The sequence below is a fragment of the Callorhinus ursinus genome, unplaced genomic scaffold, assembly GCF_003265705.2.
Source record: "Callorhinus ursinus isolate GAN/ISIS: 27379988/994484 unplaced genomic scaffold, GSC_fseal_2.0 scaffold19, whole genome shotgun sequence".
Classification (NCBI taxonomy): domain Eukaryota; kingdom Metazoa; phylum Chordata; class Mammalia; order Carnivora; family Otariidae; genus Callorhinus; species Callorhinus ursinus.
Genome location: NW_027397081.1, coordinates 25,705,098 through 25,720,661, shown reverse-complemented (window position 1 = coordinate 25,720,661; position 15,564 = coordinate 25,705,098). Strand labels below are relative to the sequence as shown.

At 39.6% G+C, this 15,564-nt stretch overlaps 1 protein-coding gene and 2 pseudogenes across 4 annotated transcripts in view; 2 read left to right on the top strand and 1 right to left on the bottom strand.

The window, feature by feature from the left end:
- APLP2 (amyloid beta precursor like protein 2) overlaps positions 1 to 15,564 on the bottom strand; it is an 85,250-nt gene that overhangs the window by 57,800 nt on the left and 11,886 nt on the right. The gene's annotated exons all lie outside the window — the stretch shown is intronic.
- LOC112840503 (cystatin-C-like) lies at positions 9,676 to 10,556 on the top strand (annotated as a pseudogene).
- LOC112840653 (U6 spliceosomal RNA) lies at positions 11,557 to 11,656 on the top strand (annotated as a pseudogene).

The window sequence follows — 15,564 nt, the reverse complement described above, 5'->3', positions numbered from 1 at the left end:
TTAAGATTTTATTTATTTAGGGCGCCTGGGTGGCTCAGTTGGTTGAGCGACTGCCTTCAGCTCAGGTCATGATCCTGGAGTGCCGGGATTGAGTCCCGCATCGGGCTCCCTGCTCAGCGGGGAGTCTGCTTCTCCCTCTGACCCTCTTCCCTCTCATGCTCTCTATCTCATTTTCTCTCTCAAATAAATAAATAAAATCTTTAAAAAAAAGATTTTATTTATTTGACAGAGAGAGAGAGAGAGAGACAGAGAGAGAGGGAACACAAGCAGGGGAGTGAAGGAGGGAGAAGCAGTCTCCCCACTGAGCAGGGAGCCCAATGTGGGGCTCGATCCCAGGACCCTGGGATCATGACCTGAGCCAGCAGCCGCTTACTGACTGAACCCCCCAGGCGCCCTGAATGTTGATTTTCTTAAAAATCCACCTAATCATTTCTTTTCCTGGAGCAATCAAATCGTCCTTTCCTTGGGCTAAAAACCTCTTTCCTTTGATGATTTACAGACGTTGCCCAGACCAAGCATAATCACTTACTCTTTAAAATAACCTGCCATTTTAATTTGAATTCAAACACATCATAAAAGCAAATCAATAAAAGGCAGATGACAGCTTGGCAACCATCCGCAAATTTCAAACCATTGTATTTTGGATGAAAAACTGACAACCACCTTGCTAAACTGATTTTATATATTCCCAAATAGTAAAAAAAAAAAAAGTCCCGCCAAATAGTAAAAAACCTTTATTCTTTAATATATCACTACAATCCACAATCATAGATGTGTGTGTCATGTATACACATATATATGTATGTATACACAAATACAACAGTCCTTAAAAATTTACCCAATGAAAACTGAATATGCTTTGAGAGCACCAACCATACCAGTTTATAAAACACCAGCCCTACTACAAGTCTTTATATGTCCTTAGTAGTAGATTAGCCTCTAAATGATGTCAACCCAAACACTGCAAGAAAATTATTTCTACAACACAGTGCGCTTACCACCACACACCCAGAGCTGCAACGTCTCCTCAGCATTTAGGCACAGAGGTAATTTTCAGCACACACACTTGGTCTATAAAAATCTCTCATTTTTCTTCTGAACAGTCTTATAGTCATCAGAACTAGTTCACCATAAACCTTTCAAAGACTAGCAGGTCAAGCAGCTATTTATGTATAGTACTATCTGGTATCTTAGTACCTCAGCCAAATTAGAGCAATCCAGATTGGCATGTCTCAGAATGACTCTCCTTTCACCCTCCTTGTCTCTTGGGAACAGCTATTAAGTAGCTCAGTGAAAGAATTTTTGCAACTCATCTCTAATACTTAATGCCAGGATGTAAGCAAGTGTTCCTATTAGGTTAAAGTGACTTCTTTGGCCCTATGAAAAAAAACTGGTTACAAACATTTCCAAAAGTATGTAAGGCTAATAGTTGCCTACATCACATCACAAAAGCCCTGTGTTAATCTCAGTAATATTTAACATGATATTTTATTTGGCCAACAATGAACTCAACCTATGATGGTATAAAATAATGTAACCGTACTGACCTTCTGATCACTTGTCTCTTTGCTTTCTTCCAAACATTTGCTCCCCTTAAACCCCCCAACATCCCAAATACTGGATATGGCAATGATGTGCTATCCAAAGGAAATATATCTTCACAGGGGTTGGGGGGATGGGTTAGCCTAGTGATGGGTATTAAAGAGGGCACGTATTGAATGGAGCACTGGGTGTTATATGCAAACAATGAATCATGGAACACTACATCAAAAACTAACGATGTAATGTACGGTGATTAACATAATAAAATTTAAAATATATATTATCTTCACAAATTAACAAGTAAAAAGAATGCTAAAAATACTATACCTATAATACTATCTCTTCTTAATAAGGGGCGCCTGGGTGGCTCAGTTGGTTGAGCATCTGACTTGGTTTCGGCTCAAGTCATGATCTTGGGGTCATAAGATCAAGCCCTGAATCAGGCTCCATGCTCAGCGTGCAGTCTGCTTGGGATCCTTTCCCTCTCCCTCTACACACACACCCCCCCCGCCCCGCTCCATTTGTTCTTGCTCTCAAATAAAATTTTTTTAAGATTTTATATATTTATCTGACAGCGACACAGCGAGAGAGGGAACACAAGCAGGGGGAGTGGGAGAGGGAAAAGCAAGCTTCCTGCCGAGCAGGGAGCCAGATGTGGGGCTTGATCCCAGGACTCTGGGATCATGACCTGAGCCTAAGGCAGACGCTTAACGACTGAGCCACCCAGGCGCCCCTAAATAAAATCTTTAATAAAAATAAAAATAATAATGTGTACTGAAGCAACCATCATTACCTCACATGGGACTTGAAGTTTATGTTCTATTTCCTATAGCTTCTTGGAGACAGATGTAAATGTTGCTCTCATAATATCAGATTACCATAGGGATATTTTAATGAAATCCATCCATCCACTAAATCTACAATATGCCTTCACTTCCATTATTCTGTGACCAGTTCAACTTCTTCACTCACTACATATACAGACATAAAACCACATGTAATGGCTCAGCTTGGCTAGGAGCTTATCAGGTTTTGCATCTAATCTTTTAAAATCAATACTTAAAACATTTTACTGATTTTAATCTCTCCTGATTACTATTTCCCTTGTTTAAAAACAACACTAACCAATCTTCAGTCTCAATGACTTGTATCAATTCACAAAATTAATCTTTCATAATGATAGCTCAGCAGGATATTTTATTAATGTAGATTCTGAGGAATCTAATCAAGCCTCATTTATCTTGAGAGTTGCTTTTAAGAAGAGGTGCCTGGCTTGCCTAGTCGGTACAGCATGCAACTCTTGATCTTCAGGGTCATGACTTTGATCCCCACATTGTGTGTAGACAATTACTTTAAAAAAAAAAAAAAAGAGCTGCTATAAGGAAAAACATTCATATAGCATTAAGCAGAAATCAGTTTCCAAAGGGAGTGGGGGCAGGGCAGAGTCCAACCAGACCATCAAAGAAGATTCTGTCATGAAAGGTGGTTTTCAGGTCACTTGAAACCTGCCATGAGTAATAAACATTTATTGCAAGAGATCATTCCAATCCAACTCTCTTTCTCCTCTTTTCAACAGGGTTGAAAATTCTCTGCCTATGAATAACAGAGAGGTGATAGCGGCAGACAGGAGTATAAGACAAAAATGGCAACCCACATTCAACCTCCCTCAAGAAAGTCTCCTTCCCATCTGAAGGAGGCTGGTGCTACCTGTGCATTGCTGCCAGATCTTCCAATTTTTTTAAAACTGGAAAGGAATTTTAACATAAAAATCCACATTATTTGGAAGTGATGATTTTTTTATTTAAGATTTTATTTTTAAGTGATCTCTACACCCAATGTGAGACTCAAATTCATGACCCTGAGATCAAGAGTCGCATGCTCCATTGGCTGAGCCAGCCAGGCACACCGGAAATGGTGATGTTCAATATGAATTTAAAATACAATGAAGCCCAAGATGGTGAGAGCCAAATAAAACAGAAGTCCAGGCCACATGCTGTCTGCAGGCTGTAGGTTTTCCATCTCCATTTGGCGGTTATGTACCAGGAATCAGTTAGTAGGGATGACAGTTAATTTCAGAAGCCTATAACTCATCAAACACCTAGTACCCAGAAGTTATAGTATAAACTACAATTAATCATATATCAATTATAAAAAACTTGATTATGGAAATTTATGTTAAAGTCCTAACACTTAATATTAAGATGACAATACTGCTGAAAGTAATCTAGCAGTTCAGGGCAATCTCTATCAAAATCCCAAGTGTTTTCTGCAGAAATTTCTTTTTTATTTAAGATTGTATTTATTTATTTGAGAGAGAGAGCATGAGCACGGGGAGAAGCAGGGAGAAGCAGAGAGAGAGGGGGAGAAGCAGGCTCCCCAATAAGCAGGGAGCCCGATGCAGGGCTCAATCCCAGGACCCTGGGATGATGACCTGAGCCAAAGGCAGACGCTTAAGCGACTGAGCTACCCAAGCACCCCTGCAGAAATTTTTTTAGAAATCTTAAAATTTATATGGAATCTCACACTCTGGAAAAAGAACAAAATTGGAAGATTTAAATTTCCTGACTTCAAAACTTACCACAAAGCTACCTATAGAAATAAAAACAGTGTGGTACTGGCATAAAAATGGACATACAGAATGGAGAACTCAGAGTCACCTGCAAAAGAATGAAGTTGAACCCTTACTTTAAACCACAAACAAAAATTAAATCAAAATGGATCAGAGACCTAAACCCAAGAGCTATAAAGACAAAACCCTGAGGGTAGAGCCCGACATGGGGCTCAATCCCAGGACCCTGAGATCATGACCTGAGCCGAAGTCAGACGCTTAACCGACTTAGCCACCCAGGCGCCCCAGAAGATAAAAATCTTAAAAGAAAACGTAAGGGCAAATCTTCGTATTTTATTTGGCAATGATTCCTTAGATAATGAAACCAAAAGCACAAACACACACACCACAAAATAGCTGAACTGGACTTTATCAAAATTAGAAACTTCTCTACAAAAGACACTATCAAGCGAGTGAAGACAACCCAAAGAATGGGAGAAATATTTATAAGTCATGTATCTGATAAGGGATGAATATTTAGAACATATAAAGTACAACTCGGGGCACCTGGGTGGCTCAGTCGTTAAGCATCTGCCTTCGGCTCAGGTCATGATCCCAGGGTCCTGGGATCGAGCCCCACATCGGGCTCCCTGCTCAGCGGGAAGCCTGCTTCTCTCTCTCCCACTCTTCCTGCTTGTGTTCCCTCTCTCCCTGTGTCGCTCTGTCGAATAAATATCTTTTAAAAAAATAAAATAAAGAACTACAACTCAACAACAAAACCCAATTTAAAATGCGAAAAAAACTGGAATAAACATTTCTCCAAAGATACACAAATGGCCAACATGAAAAGATGCTCCACATTACTAAGCTTTAGGGAAATGAAAATCACAGTGAGAAACCATTTCACACCCATCAGGATGGCTATTACCCAAAAAATAGAAACAACCACTGGCGAGAATGTGGAGAAATTAGAACCCCTGCACATTGATGGTAAGAATGTAAAATGGGGCAGCCACCATGGAAAACAGTTTGCAGTTCCCAAAAAGCTCCACAAAAAATTTCCATATGATCCAGCAATTCCACTTTTCAGTACATACCCAAAAAGAACTGAAACAGGAACTCAGATACAAGTACACCCATGTTTACAAAAGCAGTATTCACAATAGCCAAAGAGTGGAAACATCCCCAATGTCCATCAACAGATGAATGAATAAGCAGAATGTGGTATAGATACACACAAGGGAGTATAATTCAGCTTTAAAAAGGAATGCCATTCTGATATTTACTTTGAAAACAGTATAATGTTTTAGAAGAATATTTATAAGAATTGGCAACTTCGTAAGAGAGGTTTGGGGGGGGTTGGGGTGGGCAAGAGACAGGGAGTTAATGGGATTATAATGGGTACAGTTTGTTTGAATGATGAAATGGACAGTGCTGATGGGTGCAAGGCACTGTGAACGTACTTAATGTCACTTAACTACACACTTAAAATTGACCACTTTAACCATTTTTATGTTATGTATATATTAAAAAAAAAATTATGGGGAGCCCGGGTGGCTCAGTTGGTTAAGCATCCGACTCTTGATTTTGGCTCAGGTCATAATCTCAGGGTTGTGAGATGGAGCCCTGTATGAGGCTCCACGCTGGGTATGAAGCCTACTTAATATTCTCTCTCCTCCTCGCCCCTTACCCCTCCCCCACACACACAGTGTGCATGATCGCTCTCTTTAAAAAAAAAAAAAGGAAAAGAAGTTTCAGTTGTACAATTTAGGGAAATTTTTATATCTTTAGGCTGGCATATGTAAAATATCTGGAAGTAAACCCTAGAAATAAGTGTTTTAAAAAAAGATAAACTGGATTAAAATCATCTATTATTTTTTTATTAACATATAACATTATTTGTTTCAGGGGTACAGGTCTGTAATTCAGCAGTCTTACACAATTCACAGCACTCACCATAGTACATACCCTCCCCAATATCCATCACCCAACCACCCCATCCCTCCCACCCTCCTCCACTCCAGGAACCCTCAGTTTATTTCCTGAGATTAAGAGTCTCTTATGGTTTGTCTCCCTCTCTGGTTTAGTCTTGTTTCATTTTTCCCTCCCTTCCCCTATGATCCTCTGTCTTCTTTCTCAAATTCCTCATATCAGTGAGACCATATGATACTTGTCTTTCTCTGACTGACTTATTTTGCTTAGCACAATACCCTCTAGTTCCATCCACGTCATTGCAAATGGCAAGATTTCATTTTTTGATGGCTGCATAATATTCCCGCGCGCGTGTCTGTGTGTGTGTACATATATATACCACATCTTTATCCATTCATCTGTTGATGGACATCTTGGCTCTTTCCATAGTTTGGCTATTGTGGACACTGCTGCTATAAACATCAGGGTGCATGTATCCCTTTGGATCACTACATTTGTATCTTTGGGGTAAATACCCAGTAGTGCAATTGCTGGGTCATAGAGTAGCTCTATTTTCAACTTTTTGAGGAACCTCCATACTGTTTTCCGGAATGGCTGCACCAAGCATTCCCACCAACAGTGTAGGGGGGTTCCCCTGTCTCCGCACCCTCACCAACATCTGTCGTTCCCTGACTTGTTAATTTTAGCCAGCCTGACTGGTGTGAGGTGGTATCTCATTGAAGTTTTGATTTGGATTTCCCTGATGCCAAGTGATGTTGAGCACTTTTTCATGTGTCTGTGGGCCATGTGGATGTCTTCTTTGCAGAAATGTCTGTTCATGTCTTCTGCCCATTTCTTGACTGGATTATTTGTTCTTCGGGTGTTGAGTTTGATAAGTTATAGGTTTTGGATACTAGCCCTTTATCTGGTATGTCATTTGCAAGTATCTTCTGTTTTTGTTGACTATTTCCTTTGCTATGCAAAAGTTTTTCATCTTGGGGCGCCTGGGTGGCTCAAATGGTTGCGCATCTACCTTTGGCTCAGGTCACGATCTCCAAATCCTGGAATCGAGCCCGGCACCTGGCTCCCAGCTCAGCGGGGAGTCTGCTTCTCCCTCTGCCTCTCCCCCTGCTTGTGCTCTCTCTCTCTCAAATGAATAAAATCTTTTAAGATTTTATTTTTTTGAGAGAGAATGAGAGAGAGAGAATGAGAGAGAGAGAGAGCACATGAGGGGGGAGCGTCAAGGGCGAAGCAGACTCCCCGCTGAGCAGGGAGCCCGATGCGGGACTCGATCCAGGGACTGCAGGATCATGACCTGAACTGAAGACAGTCGCCTATCCAAATGAGCCACCCAGGTGCCCTTAAATGAATAAAATCTTTAAAAAATTTAAAAAAAAAGCGCTATCTTGATGAAGTCCCAATAGTTCATTTTTGCCCTTGCTTCCCTTGACTTTGGCCATGTTTCTAGGAAGAAGTTGCTGCAGCTGAGGTCAAAGAGGTTGCTGCCTGTGTTCTCCTCAAGGGTTTTGATGGATTCCTGTCTCACATTTAGGTCTTTCATCCATTTTCAGTCTATTTTTGTGTGTGGTGTAAGGAAATGGTCCAGTTTCATTCTTCCACATGTGGCTGTCCAGTTTTCCCAACACCATTTATTGAAGAGACAGTCTTTTTTTCCATTGGACCTTCTTTCCTGCTTTGCCAAAGATTAGCTGACCATAGAGTTAAGGGTCCATTTCTGGGCTCTCTATTCTGTTCCACTGATCTATGTTCGGTTTTTGTGCCAGTACCATGCTGTCTTTGTGATTTGTAATAGAGCTTCAAGTCCGGAACTGTGATGCCACCAGCCTGGCTTTTCTTTTTCAACATTCCTCTGGCTATTTGGGGTCTTTTCTGGTTCCATACAAATTTTAGGATTATTTGTTCCATTTCTTTGAAAAAAGTGGATGGTATTTTGATAGGGATTGCATTAAATGCGTAGATTGCTCTAGGTAGCACAGACATTTTCACAATATTTGTTCTTCCAATCCATGAGCATGGAACGTTTTTCCGTTTCTTTGTGTCTTCCTCGATTTCTTTCATGAGTATTGTATAGTTTTCTGAGTACAGATTCTTTGCCTCTTTGGTTAGATTTATTCCTAGGTACCTTATGGTTTTGGCTGCAATTGTAAATGGGATTGACTCCTTAATTTCTCTTTCTTCTGTCTTGGTGGTGGTGTATAGAAATGCAACTGATTTCTGTGCACTGTAAAATCATCTATTTTAAAAGACTGGAGAAGTGTTATCATTTTTCCAACAACATAAAAGGCTTCTTTCATTTATCATTTTAGTAGCTATATGCTGCTTTCAGCTATAGTGTTATTTGTGCTGTCACAATGCCCTGCATATAGCAATTTAATAAATATGGGCTAATAATGATGACTATGAAGAACTTCAAACGAACCAATTACCATGGAGAGTCTTCAAATTTAGAACAAGTTATTACAAAAGTTCTTTTAAATGTCAATTTAAGATACAGCTAAATTAAAAAAAAAAAAGGCATCATCCATTGCATATTGTTTAGAGAAAAACCAGAAATATGAATATCCAATTATAAAGGAATGAATTCAGTAAATTAGAGATAAATTACAGAACAGGAAGATCCTTGCTTTTATATATATTCTTGAAAAAATGGGCAAGTTCAAAGACTATGCATGTTATCTGGGGGTTCTGCTACTAGAAAGGTAATGATTTATACAAATCTTAATTACTCCCAGTCTTCCAGGACAAAAAAGTATCCTTGAAAACTTAATTCCAGAATCTAAAAACATTCCATCGTAGGGGCGCCTGGCTGGCTTAATCTTTAAATAAATAAATAAATAATAGGGGCACGTGGGTGGCTCAGTCGGTTGAACGTCTGCCTTCTGCTCAGGTCATGATCCCAGCGTGCTGGGGTCGAGCCCCGGCTCCCACTCCCTGCTCCGCGGGGAGCCCGCCTCATCCTCTCCCTCTGCCCCTCCCCGCCCATGCTTGCTCACTAATAAAACCTTTTTCAAAGTAGGAATAATAAAGTATATAAAAACATTCCCTCACTTTTCCTACATAACTGAGCCCACTGAGTGTTCACCTAAATTCAAAGACGCTCCAGAAAGCACCAAATAAGTACCAATACATTTCACCATGTGCTTTTTATCAATACAGTAAGCACTTTGCTTCCCATTTTCTCACTCATTCTTATAAAGGCAAAATGCAATCATATATTCAAATTATAATTCCAATACTGCAAATACCTGACCACTGGCTGGTAAACAGTATTCTGAAGTAACTGGAAATGTTTATGCATCAACTTAAGTACTATTATTCAGGCTATGAAAGGCAATTTGGGGGGTGGTTAATATCATATATTTAAAAATGCAGGGAGAAAAGAAAAAAAGAGGCACCTGGGTGGGTCAGTCGGTTAAGCGGCTGCCTTCGGCTTGGGTCATGATCCCAGGGTCCTGGGATCGAGCCCCATGTCGGGCTCCCTGCTCAGTGGAGAGTCTGCTTCTCCCTCTCCCTCTGCCTGCCTCTCTGCCTACTTGTGCTCTCTGTCAAATACATAAATAGATCGATCTTTAAAATAAATAAATAAATAAAAATGCAGGGAGGGCCGCTGCTGGATCACTCCCCTCTAAGCTTCACCAGCCTCCGAACACACCATGGCCGGGCCCCTGCACACCCTGCTGCTCCTGCTGGCTACTCTGGCCCTGACCCTGGCTCTGGCCATGGCCCTGGCACAAGCAGGACCAAGTCTCCAATGGTGGGAGCCCCATGGGATGCTGACCACGTCAATGAGGAGGATGTGTAGCAGGCGCTGAACTTCATCCACAACAAGTTCAACCAGGCGAGCAAGGGCATGAACCACAGCTGCGCACTCCAGGTGGTACTCGCCCGCAAGCAAGCTGTGGCTGGGATGAAATACTTCTTGGACATGAAGACTGGCCAAACCAGATGTCCAAGTCCCAGCCCAACCTGGACAGCCATCCCTTTCATGACCAGCCACACCTTAGTGAAGAAAATGCTCTGGGGGAGTCTGGGTGGCTCAGCTGGTTAAGCTTCTGCCTTTGGCTCAGGTCATGATCCCGGGGGTCCTGGGATCGAGTCCCACGTCGGGGGGGGTTCCCTGCTCAATGGGGAGCCTGTTTCTCCCTCTCCTTCTGCCCCTCCCCCAAACTGTTCTCTCTCCCTTTCTCTAATAAATAAAATCTTTAAAAAGAAGGAAAGAAAAGAGACGGGAGGGAGGGAGGGAGGGACAGACGGACAGACAAAGCAAGCAAGCACTCTGCTCTTTCCAGGTATACACTGTCCCCTGGCTGGGCAAGACCTCCATGGTGAAGTCCAGCTGCCAGAATGCACAGAGGACCCTGTGACAGGCTGGTCTGCTCTGGCACCCTTCTCCTACCCCGCTCCCCCTTGTCGAGTTCCTAAGCCTTGGAAGGGTGGCCTTGCCCAGGCAATGTTCCCTCAGTGTGCTGGCCCCAGGACACAAGTAGAGAAGGGTTCTGAGGCATTTACTGAACAGGTAAGTGACTGTAACTCTTTTCTTTTAATTGCTTTCCAAATGCACCAATATGTAGTAAGCATGTTCTGTTCTATCTTAATCACATTACTTTTTAGTAACATCAGCTATAAATAATAATAGAAATAAAATTTTTAAAAACGTAGAGTTCAAAAGCCCCAAACCATGGATGGTTATTCAACTAAAAGTGATATGAAATATTTAATGCCCTGGAAAATTATTCAATGTGTGAAATGGGGGGAAAACAGGTTATAAACATATAAAGGGGAATCCACTTTTTAAAAAATTAAGATGTATAAAAAACAAGAGTGGAAAAGTAAGTTATTTATCTAAATGATAAATTCTTTAATTCTTTAATCAGTTAATTTCTTTGTTTTTGTTTGTTTTGCCTTACCTGTCTTTTCTAAATTTTGCACAATGACCATCTATTTCTTAACACATACACTACACCTTATATAATCATTTGTAAAGAGTCAATTTAGAATCTCAGTCATTTTTTTAAATAGTTTATTATTTTTTTAGTAATCTCTACACCCAACATGGGGCTTGAACTCATGACCCCAAGATCAAGAGTCGCATGGTCTTCCAACTGAGCCAACCAGGTGCCCCAGAATCTCAGCCATTTTTTTTTTTTTAAGATTTTATTTATTTGACAGAGAGAGACACAGCAAGAGAGGGAACACAAGCAGGGGGAGTGAGAAAGGGAGAAGCCAGCTTCCTGCGGAGCAAGGAGCCAGATGCAGGGCTCAATCCCAGGACCCTGGGATCATGACCTGAGCCCAAGGCAGACGCTTAACGACTGAGCCACCCAGGTGCCTCATCTCAGCCCTTTTTAATAAAAGATTTTAAGAAGTGACAAATAGGTTCCTGAGATGATCATACACGTTGGAGACAAATGGACAAGTACAGATAATGGTTTGATGGTGGAGAAACTAAGAGCCTCAGAAGAGTTTCCCTTGACTTTCTGATTACTAAGAATCACCTACTGCAATGTATTACCTAAATGTTGGCTGTCGGCAGCTTGCTTCAGCAGCACATATACTAAAGTTGGAATGATACAAAGATCAGCATGGCTCCTGCACAAGGATAACAAGCACATTTGTGAAACGTTCCATATTTTTACTGAAACTAATATTATACTGTATAATTGGAATAACGATAAAACCTTACAAAGATAAATTTAAAAATGCAAATGTTGACTGTCTGATAACCTTCTCTTGGAGATTGTCTGGTACTCCCATGCCAAACTGAGCTATGCCTTCCCCAGGGATCTGACCCAGGCCATCTGTCCCACCAGTTAGCACAAACTTGAGAGCCATTTCACCACTTACTGATTTATGACCTTGGTCAAGTTACTTTACCTGTACATTCCCCCAGTTCCTGCATCTATCCTAAGACAAGGATAACCATAGTTCCTTTCTTAGGACTGCTCCAAGATTTCAATGAATATATGTAAAACACTATACATAGTAATTGCACCATAAATAGAACTACCATTATTATTACTCCAACAACCACTAGAATCTGCTACTCTATTCCTGCTTGTCTGTTCCTCCCTAACTATGTAAATTCACATAGATTTTCTCTATAAGTTCTCAGTAAATATCTAATTTCAAGGGAATTAACTTCCAGTTACGGTCAGCTAGGTAATTCAGACCAACCACCCTAATGAGGACAACGAGAAGAGCAATACAAAATATGAAAATTACCTGCTCAAAGGCAGCAGAGATCTAAAAAGATAGTAAAGATTAAATGAGTCAATATTTAGGGGAGGATAAAGGCTCAGAGAGATAGGCACAGCTTGCAGAGCTTTCTTTCTCTGGGGAAGCTGAAAACTTCTGAGTAGATAAGTAGTGCTTCTGATGCACAGGACTAGAAGGACTGGAGTCCAGGGCTGGAGGAAAAGGGGAAGGGAAGTATACTTGGAGAGCCTAAAGATGTGCAGCTGACACTACAAAGCAGGCTGAACAAAGAATGGTATTTCAGAAATTGACAGGCCTTCCCAGAGACTGCAGCTCAACTTCCAATAATCTAAACCCATGAAATGAAAAGGAGATCCTGGATTGCTAGTGTCCCCAAGCTTCAGATAGAAGCAAATGGACTGCTCCTTGCAGTATAACATTAGCCTAGGCCTCAAATTAGTCTATAAGGCATCTGTGTAAATAAAATGTCTGGCACATATAATCAAAAATAATCTGACAGAAAAGGATATAAGATAATATGAAAACCAAAAGAAATAAATCATAGTAAAAAAACCCTTGGGGCTCCAAGATACTGGAATTATCAGACATAAACAACTATATTTTCCATGTTCAAAGACACAGAAGACAAAAATAGAGAATTTCAGCTGTGATCTAGAAACAATTAAAAAAATTTTAAATTATGGGGCACCTGGGTGATTCAGTTAAGCGTCTGCCTTCAGCTCAGGTCATGATCCCAGAGTCCTGGGATCGAGCCCCACATCGGGCTCCCTGCTCAGTGGAGTTTTCTCCCTCTGCCTGCCGCTCCCCCTGCTTGTGCTCTCACTCACTCTCTGGCAAATAAATAAATATCTTTTTTTTTAATTTTTTTAAAATATTTTTTAAATATTTTTTAAATATTTAAATAAGACAGAAAGACAGTGAAAAAGATATTTGGTAAAAGATATTTAATTATCTTTAATAATTAATAAAATAAAATAATTATTTTAATTAAAATATATTTTAATTAAGAAATTAATAATTTTAATTATAAGTTTATATTTTTATTAATTTATTAATTGAAATATTTAAATATTTTTTAAATATTTAAATAAGACAGAAAGAAGGACAGTGAAAAAGATATTTGGTAAAAGAATATGACAACAGCCAACTTACCCTTAAGAAAACAAACTACAATAACTGAAATTAAGAACTCAATGGATGGACTTCAAGGCAGATTAGATAGAGTAAACAGATTTATTTGTAAAAAATTATTAGTAAATAGAAAGATGGGCCAGAAGAAAATCTATCAAATGAGGCATGGAGAGACACAGAGGACACAATGACAATGTCTAAGATGTCTGTTTTGGAGTCCCACAGGAAAGGAGAGAATTAGGCAGAAACAATATTTCAATACTTAAAAAGAAAACAGCTGGGAATTTTCTAAAACTGATGAAAGGTATCAAACCACAAATTAAAGAAGCTCTACAAGAATACATTTTTTTAATTTAACTTTTTTTTTTTTTTTGAGAGAGAGAGAGAACACTCAAGCGGGGAGGGGCAGAGGGAGAGGACAAAAAAGAATATTAAGTCCATGCCTAGAACAGAGCCGGACGCAGGGTTCAATCTCATGACCCCAAGATCATGACCTGAGCTGAAATCAAGAGTCAGACATTTAACTGACTGAGCCACCCAGGAGCCCCAAGGAGAGAACACTTTTTTTTTTAACTATACCTAAGTATATAATAGCAAAAGTGCTGAAAAACAGATTCAAAGAGAAAAGCTTAAAAGTAGACAGAGACTTAGGGACACATTACCTTCAAAGGAGGATAATTATACAGACACAAATTCCAGTAAGTTATTGTTAACATTCAGTATCAGGATATTGGTAACAAAAAATATCAGGAATGGAGTCAGCGCTTTGAGATGATGGAAGAAATTCTATTCCCAATGAACCTATCTTGAAAGAAAGACAGTGAAAAAGATATTTGGTAAAAGAATATGACAACAGCCAACTTACCCTTAAGAAAATTCTAAAGTGTTTTGGAAGACAAAAAATTATCCAGGAAAAGTTCAGAGATGCAAGAGACATAAAAAATAATGAAAACAATAAATATGGAAATCTAAATCAGAGGCTCTCAATCTTACCACAAACCTGAATAACCTGAGGAGTTTTTTAGGAAATACTAATGCTTGACCTCCTCTGTCCAGAAATCCAGATGTCATTTGTCCGAATTGCAGCCAGCCATCTGTGTTTTGCAAAAGTTCCCGAGACCAGTGTGCCTCCAGAGTCAATAACCACTGACCTAAATTCATTTGACAGTATAGAACATGGCTTGTATAACACCTTCTGGGGTTTAAAATGAAATTAACATATATAACAACAATGACAAAAAAAGATGAGATGGGGTTAAATGGAGTTAAAGTGTTCTGAGGTCTTCTATTGTCCAGGAAGAAGATAAAAATACCAATTAATATAAGACACTGATAAGTGAAAGATACTGAAATTTCTAAAGTAACCACTAAAGCAATAATAAAATACTATATAAATATGTTCCAAAGTAATAAGAGAAGTAAAACAGTAACAAATTCCAAAGGAATTAACTAAGGGGGAAAAAAACAAACACAGAACTGGCAGAATAAACAAAAAGCACTAAATAAGAAGGTAGTGAGAACCCAAGCATATCAACAGCCCCATTAAATATAAATGTACTAAATACTCCAGTAAAACACAGGTGCTAGGTTATCAAAAGAAAAAAACCATAGCACATCTAAAATACACAAAAATATTTTTAAAAATAAATAAAAAAATAAAATATACAGAAATATTAAACAAAATATTAGTAAAAGCAAAAAAAACATTACTGGAGATAAAGAGGGAAACTATATGAGAGATTCAATTCTCCAGGAAGAGACAGTAATTCTAAATCTGTATGCACCTAAGAACCACCTCAAAATAAAGCAAAAAAACTTTCAAAACTACATAGAAAAAAAATTATCCAAAATCACAGTTGGAGGGGGTGCCTGGGTGGCTTAGTCGGTTAAGTGTCTGCCTTCAGCTCGGGTCATGATCCCAGGGCCCTGGGATCGAGCCCAGCATGAGGCTCCCCACTCGGCAGGAAGCCTGCTTCTCCTTCTCCCCCTGCGGCTCCCCTACTTGTGCTTGCTCGCTCTCTTTCTCTGTCAAATAAATAAAGTCTTTAAAAAAAAAAAAAACACGGAGATTTTTTAACACACTTTTCTCAATAATAACGGAAAAAAAGATTACAAAAATCAAGGATAAAAATCTGAACATGAAAACAACAGGATCAGACATACATAAAACATCAGAAGTAAAAACTGAAGAATAC